Source organism: Elephantulus edwardii, unplaced genomic scaffold (genome assembly GCF_000299155.1).
Source record: "Elephantulus edwardii isolate Elephantulus edwardi_28Jun2011 unplaced genomic scaffold, EleEdw1.0 scaffold00050, whole genome shotgun sequence".
Classification (NCBI taxonomy): domain Eukaryota; kingdom Metazoa; phylum Chordata; class Mammalia; order Macroscelidea; family Macroscelididae; genus Elephantulus; species Elephantulus edwardii.
The window spans coordinates 16,362,482-16,373,704 of NW_006399800.1; positions in this window are offsets into that span (position 1 = coordinate 16,362,482).

Consider the following 11,223-nt stretch of genomic DNA (forward strand, 5'->3'; position numbering starts at 1 on the left):
ACCATCCATACTGATGCTGCCAATTGGCCCAGTGGTGAGAATCTTTGTTTTCTTGATGTTGAGCTTCAGTTCATATAGGAGGCTGTAGTCCTTGACCTTCTGCAGCAAGTGCTTCAGATCCTTCTCAGTTTTAGCAAGCAAGGTTATATCATCTGCATAATGCAGGTTGTTGATTCTTCCACCAACCTTGATGCCACATTCCTCTTTGTATAGCCCAGCATATACATAACAGATCACCCGAGAGGCTGGACTCTATGAGGAGAAATGTGGCCTCACTCACCAAAATGAAATTAACAGAAATCATCTTTTGTGGATAGCAAATTGACAATTCTCTATTGTGCCTCAGATTAAACCCTCTAGTGAGAAATGTGATAAAAGATTTTCTTTCCTACTTTCAAAGATATTACACATGGATAAACACTGAAAAAAAAAATTCAATCCCCTTTATAGTTCCTGGAAATACTTGTTTCTAAGGATACTTTTACTGTCAGTATTGGTTTCAAAAAAGTGAGAGGTATGGTTGACATAGCTTGGGCCAGGAATCAGATTAGCAGTATTTGAATACTAGCTCTGTGGCTTACTGACCCTGTGAACTTGGATAGGTTACTTAAGTGGTCTATTATTTACTTCCTGATTCATACAAAAGTAACAGTAATAGTAGTATAGGATTATTGTGAACATTAAATTTGTTAATAGATTTATAGACCTCTGACTCTTTCCTTCTACATAACAAATTCTCAATAGCAATTAGCTGAAAGTTGTTCGCTTTGATATTTTAGTAAGGTATTGAAATAGGCTGTATTGAGGCAAGTTGTCAAATGTTCCTTTACATGAAATCTTTTTGTTGTTAAAACCTTCTTTAATGAATCATTTTAATATACATATAATAATAATTTGTGTCATGAAATTAAGTGTAAAATCAATTTATTTCATTATCATTTATTTCTATTATTTCATCTTTTATACTGGTTCCTTACAAAGTTTATATTCATTGTGTTTCACACTATTATTCTTCATTCCTATTGTGTTTCATATACTCATTCTCATTCATTATGTTTTACAAAATAAATCACCATTGTACCATGCTCACCATTACCCTGTCATTTCCCGTTTCCCCCCATTTCCTTTACCCCTTCCCTCCATCCACCAATTTGTGCAACTCTGTGATTTTACCCCTACCCATTCTCACCCTTCTTCTCTCATATTTTTCCTATGCTTGTTTTACTAGTTATCCTTCTATTTGTACAATAATGGTCTTATGTACTGTTTGTTCTTATGAGACTGAGTTAGTTAATTTAGCACAATTGTCTCTCCCAAGTTCTGTAGTATTTTTTGAAATCATTGCTCCTGAGTGTTGCATACTATTTCATTGTGTGAATGTATCACAATTTACCCATTCAGTTGTGGCTGGACATTTGGGTTGTTTCCATGTTCTTGTGATGGTGAATAACACTGCTATGAACATTGGTGTACAAATCTCCATTTGTGTTTCAGTTCTAATTTCTTTGGGGTACATTCCTAGTAGTGGAATAGCTGGGTTGTATGAAGTTCCTTTGTCCAGTTTCTTTCTTTATCTTTTTTTTTTAGAGAACACCAAACTGCCTTCCAGATCAGTTGTATCACTTTACAATCCCACCAACAGTGTACAAGAGTTCCCACTGCTCCACGTGCCTGCCAAAATTTATTGCTTGCTTTCCTTCTAAACTTTGCTACTACTAATGGGGTGAGTTGGTATCTCATTATGGTTTTGATTTGCATCTCTCATAAGAGATGCAAGTGATTATGTACATTTATTCATGTGTCTGTTGGCCATCCGAATGTCTTCGTCTATTAGAATTCTTTCAATGTCTTTTGCCCATTTTTAAAGTAGTCTATAAACTTTTATTATGAGACCCTTGTTTGAGATGGTATTGTGAAATGTTCCCCCACCCCGCCCCAGTTGGTAGGCTTTCTTTTCACTCTATTAGAAAAAAGGTTTTGATGTGCACAGAGATTTAATCTTTAGAAGGTCCCATTCATCAAGTTTATCCATTCTAGATTGTGCATTTCTGGTTGTATTTGTCAGTTTCTTTATATCATAGACTAAGCCTTCTAAGATTGGTCCTAGTTTGCCTCTTATGAACTTTGTGGTTTTGGGATTTACTTCCAGATCTCTTCTGATCCATCTTGAGTTGATTTTTATGGTGTGACATGTAATCCTGTTTTAGCTTTCTGCATGTAGCAGTTCAGTTTTGCCAGCACCATTTGTTGAAGAGATTGTTGTTTTCCTATTGGATAGGTTTTATTTCCTTGTTGAATATCAATTGACCATAGAGAGGTACATTTCTGGGTTCTTGATTCTGTTCCCTTGGTCTACATTTCTGTCATTGTACCAGTATCATACTGTTATGGTTATTACCACTATGTAGTAGGTTTTGAGATCAGGGAGTGCTATGCCTCCCACTTCATTTTTTGCCTTTAAAGAAATCTTAATGGTGGTTGTTGTTGTGTGACATTGAGTCAGAGATGACCTGTAGTTGACCCTCCAGTAAATCCCATGGGAGGAGATTGCCCAACTTTAACCTGCAGAGCCACTAGGGGATCCGAACTGTGTACCTTTGGGATTGCGCCACAGCTTCATATCAGGTCAACAGAGCTGCAAATCTTAATGGTGCAATATAAAGAATCTTGACTTGGATAATTATTTTACAAGACAATTAGGAAATCTTATCTCTAAATTTGCTGCTTAAGTGTCTTGTGGAGATACAAGTGTTACAACTATAAATTGTTGTCTTTCAAAATTTTCCATCTTTTTTCTTCACTACTACTGCCTTCTCTTTCATTTCTTGCAAGATGAATAAGAAAAAATGTCCTAGTTTATATTTCAAACGGATTTTTATCTTGGCCCTGACTATCTCTTAATTGATCTTAAATTTCCAGAGAAACAATCCTTTTCCTACTGTTTGTTGTTGTTACATGCCGTTGGGTAGACTGTGACTCATAGCAACCCTAAGTACAATCGCTCTGAAACCTAGCCTCTCTGGAGATGTCTCACTGTCTCTGACACACATACCCCCATTATCTCAGTTACTGTGTCAATTCATCTCACCCTGAGGTAGCATAGAGTAATTTATTTACGTTGTTGTGTACTGTCAAGTCAGAACTGACCCGTAGGTGACCCTCCTGTGGATTTTCAGATGCAGTAAGTCACATAAGAGCGGATTACCTGTCCTTCTCCCATAGAGGAGCTGGTAAATTTGCTTTTGTGATTGTAGCTCAGCCCCTTACCATTAGGCCACCATAGTTCCCTTATTCTTTATTCATGTAGTAGATGTATAATAAAGAAATTTTGGATAAAATGGCTTAAATTCTTGAGTTCTTAAACTCAACTCCTTCTTCCATGAGTCCTTTAATGACTGTACTTCACTTTCAACTTAAGCTAGACATCCATGTGCCATGCCATTGAAATAATTTCAGTGACACTTATTAGATACTCTTAGAGAATTAACTAAATTATGTGTTTTAATTTCTATTTTACTTTCCTACATGCAACCAAAATTTCTGTAAAGAGAAGGTACAAAACATTTAAGTGTGAAGACAAACTTCTTGCAAATATTACACATAGTGGATTTTCCAGTATGAAGAAGTATGCCTTTTTATTATGATTTATTCCAGAAAATGACATAGTCAGAAGCAATGTGCCACTTCAGTGCTGTCCCCTAGAAGAATTTAGTTCTTGGAAAAGTTTATTTCCATCTCTCAATTACTTTGAGTATTCTCTTTCAGCATGAACCTTCCTTCTCTGACCCCACAACCCATAATATATGCACACCTCAGAATCTTCCTCTGCATTGCATTTTCTTATTCTGTCTTCTTAAAATTCCATGATTTGGGATCTTCCCCTCCCAATTCCCCTTTCCTGCCACCTACAACAAGTGTTAGTTGCCATATGAGTCAGTTCCTTCAGGGTTTTTTCTTTACTCAATTACAATCAAAGGTAAAAATGAACTCACTTTCATGATAACTGAGGGGAATTCTTGTATGTCTTATTTGTGTCTTCATATGTTCAATGAACATTCAAATGCAGATATATATTATTATGTTTAAAAATAAAGATATAGAATTGAATGAGCAGGGTAGGCAAACATGCGGCAGAGCAACTGTTGGTTTTGAAACACAAGAGACATGAGATTCTTTTGGTTAACGGTGCAATACTTTAGGGGCAGTGCCAACACGACTCCATGTCATCAGAGTTTGTAAGCAGAAGAGTAAAATATAACACTAAGATGAAATATTAATTAATTTAGTAAATGAAGTTTGTTGTTGTTGTTGTTATGAGCCTTTGATTCACCTGTGACTCATAGTGACCCTATGTACAATACCTCTGAAGCCTGCCCTGTCCTGAGCCAGTGTTACTGACTCTGACACACCTACCCCGACTGCCCTTGTTACTGTATCAGTCCATTTCATCCAGGGTCTTCCTCTTCTGTGTTATCCCACCATCATTCTGAGCATGGTGTCCTTCTCCAAGGTTCAGTCCCTCCTGGCCACATGCCCAAAGTATGGAAACAGAGCTTCAAAATTCTTCATGTAGTTGTACAATTTTATTGGGATGGGGTGAAGGAAATTGGAAGAACCTGTTCTGGAAAACAATGTATTTGAATTTTGTAAATAAACTAGTTTAATAATAAAAAGGAAAAAAATCACTATCCTCCAAGGAGAAACTTGGTTTCACCCTGTCCAGGACAGACCAATTTGTTTTCTTGGTGGGCCCTTGTATGTTCAAGACTCTTCTCCAGCACCACAACTCAAAATCATCAATTATTCTTCTATCATCCTTAGCCATTATCCAGCTCTTTGATGCATAGCAAGTAATTGTGAAGACTATGGACTGGATCAGGCACACCTTAGTCTCTAGACTGATATCATTGCTTCTTAGTACTCTGGAAAGGTCTTTGACAGCAGATTTACCTAATGCAATTCACCTTTTGATTTCCTGACTACTAGTGCTCAAAGTGTTGGTTGTGGAGCTGAGCACAGCTGCAATTGTTAACAATCTCAATCTCTTCATAAAGTTTTAATTTATTTAGCTATTAGGTGAATTAGTGAGCTCTGGTGTTAAGAAGCTGTTCTGCAATCCCAAAGGTTGCAGTTCAAATCCACCAGTGAGAGAAAGATGGACAATCTCCTGTGCAATTAACTGCTTATGAAAACCGGCTAGCAGGTCAACTGTGGGTCAGTTCTGATTCGATAGCACACAACAATAACAATTAGGTGAGTAGTAGTGGCTGTGTTGGAGACAGCACTAACTAAAAAGGGGAAATCATTAATGTAATTACATAACTCCTGTTTCCAAGTAAGGTCACATTCACACTTTATGTTGATCAACCTGCTCCATACTCATATGGAATAGAAAAACGAAAGCTTTGATTTGTTCAAGCTATGGTGTTAGTGAAGAGTATTGAATATACCATGGAAACAAATTAGCCTTAGAAGAAGTACAGTCAGAATCTCACTTAAAAATGAAAATGGCAAGACTGACTCCATTACTTTAGATGTGTCTTCACGAAAGGCTGATTCCTTAAAAAGGATGCCATGCTTGATAGAATGTCAACAAAATTGAGGAAAAGCCTCAATGAGCTGGATTTATACTATAGCTGAAATAATGACCTCAAACACACCAGTGGGTGACTAGAAATGTTTTAATCTCCTAAAGTTACTTTGAGTTGGAGTTAGAGTTGACTTGTTGACAACATTAGTGAAAGTTGCTCTATCAGGACCCAAAATAAGACTTTGAGGGTCTTCATATTTATCTGCTAGATACATGGAAAGGAGAATAAAGATTTAAACTTGCAGAATTTCTTTAGTTTCTTTTTCATATTTGCTTTTATTTTAGGAATTTTCTTCTCTCAAGCATTTGGCCTCTTGAGGAGAAGAAATTATTTCTAGTATAAAACAAAAACCCAAAACTGAAGGCATGGTCTTTTTTTGCACATATATTCATTCTCTCTCTCTCTCTCTCTCTCTCTCTCTCTTCCTCCCTCCCTCATTTCCCCCTTTCTCATCTCTCTCTATCTATACATATGTAAACACATATATGTGAGAGGGAGGAAAATGTGCAACAATGAGTGAATGAAAATGCAACTTTTCTGTAAACTTTAATTAAAAGAACAATAAAATGAAGTTTAGAAAGAACACATGTATATATGTGTGTGTGTGTTGTTTTGTCTTATGTCTAAATTGTACAGTGGTACATTTAGGGAATGCGTGCAACAATGTATACAAATTTTGTATGCAAGCTAATAGAAAAGAATGATATATGAGATCTTAAGAATCAAATAGGATAGAATGGTTATATTGACTTATATTTTCAAATTATATGATAATAAACCTTGTTTGCCTTCAGAAACTCTATGAACTTGGAGACAAAGATGAAAGTATTGTGTTCAAGACTTTCGTTCATAAGGTGGCTATGGGTCGTCTATGACTCGACGGCACTTAACAACAACAAAAACAAGTAAAACTTCATAGAAAATAAATTACATTAAGCAAGAAATTTCTTTTTGGAAAAAAAAAACAACTCCCAAAACTCTTAGCTCAAAAAAAATCCTCGTTCATAAGCCAACTCAAAACCATTGCCATCAAGTTGATTCCAACTTATAATAATCATAAAGGATGGAGTGGAATTGCCTCACAAGATTTCCAACGTCTAAAAAAAAATATTACCAAGGCCTTAATCCTTTATCAAAGCGGATTGCCACATCAGTTTTCCAACGTGGGTCCAAACTGTTGATTTGTCAGTTAACAGTGAAGTGTAGTAACCACTGCATCATCAGGGCTTCTAATAAAATTGCAGATAAAAGAAATAGATTTGGCCTTTTAGCCAGATATAAAGATTACAGACATTTGGAATAGAAGAATGGAATAGAATGGAACGGAACGGAACGGAACGGAATGGAATGGAATGAAAAAGAATAGGATTGGGAATGGAATGTTTACCTTATTAAATATTTACACATTAAAATACCATGCGTGAAAACTTCTTTTTAAATGTTTTTATTGATAATGTAAGAAGACTTTCATAAAGTTGATAAGTATAAAAGGCAACAAAACTTCCAGGTGGGAAATACATCTCCATCAGGAGCTGTGAGTTGGTCAGAGTGGTGAGAAATCTAGCTACCTAGAAACAGCTATATTGAAGAGACCAGATGGAGAAATAGGTTAAAGTGGAGAAATGGCATACACAAGGAGAGACAGCTGTTCCAACACTTCACTTTCCAGCATGAATCACCAGATACGGACAGGATTTTAATCCTCAGCCTTCCAACTATCAGAGATGACTTTGAGTGCAGCATTCCTTTTTAGCCTTGAACAAATTAAATTTGTGACAAAAGAAAATGTTGTTACTGTTTCTTTTGAGATGTTTGTTTACATGGCTACGAAAATTCTTATTGAAGAATTTTTTTTCAGGCTTGCTGTTGTTCTTATTGTTAGGTGCTGTCCAGTGGAGTATGACTTAGAGTGACCCTACAAACAAGAGATCTGATCTCAGTCCCATGTTGTGCCACTTTCATCATCTTTGACATATTTGAACCCAACCCATTGCTGCAGTTACCATGTCAATCGTCTTGTTAAGGTTCTTCCTCTCTTTCCCTCCATCTTTCCAAGCATGATGTCCTTTCTCAAATATTAGCCTCTCTGAACAATACACCCAAAAATGTGAGATAAAGCTTTATCATTTAGGTTTCACAAGAACACAATAAATGCTTCTGGGATTCCTATTTTTCTCATTGTTAGCCATAGTGTGTTATGATTTACACAATCAAATGCCTTTGTATTACCAATATAATACAAATAGACATTCTTCTGGTATTCTCTGCTTTCAGCCAGGCTCCATCTGATATAAGCAATGATACCCCTGGTGCCACAGCCTCTTCGGAACCCAGATTGAATTTCTGGCAGTTAATAGAAAGTAAAAACTTAGTAGTGCTGTTTGGACTATTTTTTAGATGATCATCAGTAATATTTTGTTTTCAAATGACATTGATGATATAGCTAAACCATTTCCACACTCATCCTGTTGAATCACCTTTTTCTTGAAAATGGGAACAAATATGAATTTGTTCAGTCAGTCAGTCAGTCAGTCCAGAAGTTGTCTTCCAAATTTTCTGGCATAGACTGGTGAGCATGTGTAGCGCTGCATCTGACATTTGAAACATGTCAGTTGTTATCCCATCGTCTCCTGGGGCCTTGTTCTTGGTCAATGTCTTCCCTGTAGTTTGAATGTTTTCTTTCATTACCATTAGCTCTAGATCTTATAATACTTGTGAAATATTTCAGTGTTGACCAGTTCTTTTTGATATAGTGACTCTGTGTATTCTCTCCATTTTATTTTTATATTTCTTGGATCACTTTAGATATTTTCCACTGCATTTCAGTATTGCAACTCAAGGCTTGAGTATATTTTTTAGTTCTTTTAAAAGTTCGAGGAACACCTAGCAAATTTTCCCTTTTTCAAATTCTCCAATTCCAGATCTCTACACGTTCCTTAGGGCATGACACCCTTGATGCCACAGCCATATCTATTCAATCTTTCCCCCCCCCATACCTATTTAATCTTCTTTTCAGGTTTGGGTTGTTATTTTAAAAGTTGAACAACCAGGGGAGGGGGGGGTGAGCACAAAGAAAAGTGCAACAATGAATGAATAGAAATCCAAAATCTCTGTAAACATTCATTAAAATTGATAAAATTTTTTTTAAAAAGTTGAACAACCTTGAAAACGTATTTTCAAGCAATTTTTCAATTATTGAACAAAATTCTTTGAAATTACAGGAGTACTAAATTATATTTCTAATGGAAATACATATTTTTTTACAACTATCTCAAATTGTATAACTTACTTTTTTTATGGTTTTTATGTGCCATCAAGTTAGAATTGACTCATAGCTGTCCATCTGGTGGGTTTTTAGAGGCTATAAATCACATGGGAGGAGGTTGCCCAAACTCCTCCTGTGGAGCAGCTGGTGGATTTGAAACATGTTCCTTTTAGTTGGCAACACAACTCCTTAACAATAAACCATCAGAGCTCCTGATGCAACCTACCTTTTCATTTCTTGACTGCACCATGGGTGTTTATTGTGGATCCAAGTAAAATGATGAAATCATTGAGAACAATCTTTTCTCCACCTATCATGATATTGGGGGCACCAGGTGGCCTAGTGGCAAGAAGCTGCCTTGCAATCCCAAAGGCATGCAGTTCAAATCCACCAGCTACACCACGCAATCTTCTCCCATGTGATTAACTGCCTCTGGAAACCCCAAAACCCACTGGAGGGCCAGCTATGGGTCAGTTTCCAACTCAATGGTACACAGCAACAACAACAATCATGATGTTATCTCTTGGTCCTGTGGTGAGGATTTTTTTTCCTTGATATTGACATGTAATCCATATTTAAAAGCTAGTCTTTGTCTTCTATAGTAAATGCTTTCAAGTCTTTCTTCACTTTCTGTAAGAAAGATTGTGTCATCTGCGCAATGGAGGTTACTGATGAGTTTTCCTCTAATTTTGATACCATAGTCTTCTTCAAATAGTCCAGCTTTAATTATTTTGCCACTCTACAGATTGAAAAGGTGTGGAGAAAGGAGACAACCTTGATACACACCTTTCCTGATTTGAAATTACATGTTCCCTAGTTTTGTTTGGACAAACTTTTTTTTGGTCTATGCACAGGTTTCACATAAGGGCAATTAAGTGCTACGTGATTCTCCATCATCTCAATATATTATCCAGAATTTGTTATGGTTCACACAGTCAGATACCTTTGCATAGTCAACAAAACATAAGCAAATATTTTTCTGGTATACTCTGCTTTCAATCAAAATCCATCTGAGATCAACAATGATATCTCACAGACCATCACTCCTTCCAGCTTGAATTTCAGGCAATTATCAGTTGATGTACTGTTTCAATTGTTTTTTTAGTAATTTTTAGCAAGATTTCAGTTGAAAGTGATATTGATGATATTGTTTGATAATTTCCACACTCTTTTGGATCATCCTTTTAAAATAATTGAAATAGATATTTTCCAGTCAACTGGCCAAATTTCTTATCATAAGCCATTGAGCATATCCAAGGATGTATCTATTTGCCAAAACACCTCACCTGATAGTCCACCAATTCCTGGGGCCTTATTTTTTGCTAATGTGCTCATACAACTTGAAGGTCTTCCTTTATTACCTTTAGTTTGATCATATGCTGCTTCCTGAAATGGTGCATTGTTGACTAATTGTTTTTGGTACAGTAACTCTGTGTATTCCTTTCATCTTCTTTTGATGCAGTATATAGCCTTTAAGATTTTGGCCAAGAAAGATTTCAGTATTGCAATATGAAGCTTGAATTTACCCACCATTTTTTTCAGCATGAGAAATTTTAACTCTGTTCTTTAATTCCAGTTCTTTGCACATTTCCTTATTGTTGGGAAAAATATGAAAGTGGCCCAATAGTAATTGATAATCTATTCCGTAGTCAACCCCTGATCTGGATTTGACTGCTGATACTGAGTTTCTCCAGCAATTCTTTGCACAGATATAGTCTATCTGGTTCATATGAGGTACACACACATTATCACTGTTTATTTTTTTAATATTTAATTGTATAAAATTCCATTATTCAAACTCTAGTCTCTTTTTTGTCATCTCATCTGTGTTTTCCAACTATCAATCCTACTTCTTTGTTTCCAACTTTTGCATTGCAGTCACCAATTACTCTGAATGCATCTTGATGACATGTTCTGTCAATTTCAGATTGCAAAAGTTGATAGAAATTTTTAATATCTTCATCTTTGGCTTTCATAGTTGTTGCATATATTTGAATAATAATAGTTTATTAACAGGACTTCCTGTTATATATAATGGTAGTGTCCTATCACTTAGCATTGAACTTCAGGATAGATCTTGAAACAGAATGTTGAAGATAGATCCTGAAGTAGATCATGTAACTGCCTGATTAAAATTAGCCATTTTATCTCAGCTTATTAACACCAGGGATATTGATCTTTGAGTTTCATTTAGTTTTATATAGTTTCCAGTTTTCCTAGGTTCATGCTTTGTATACTTCAATGTTCCAGTTAATTATTTGTGGATGTTTGCAGCTGCTTTCTCCCTAATTTTAAAAGTTTCCCCCCCATTGGTTTGCATACAGTAGTTTGTTTACATTGTGTTTCATTTGTGTACAACATATGTTT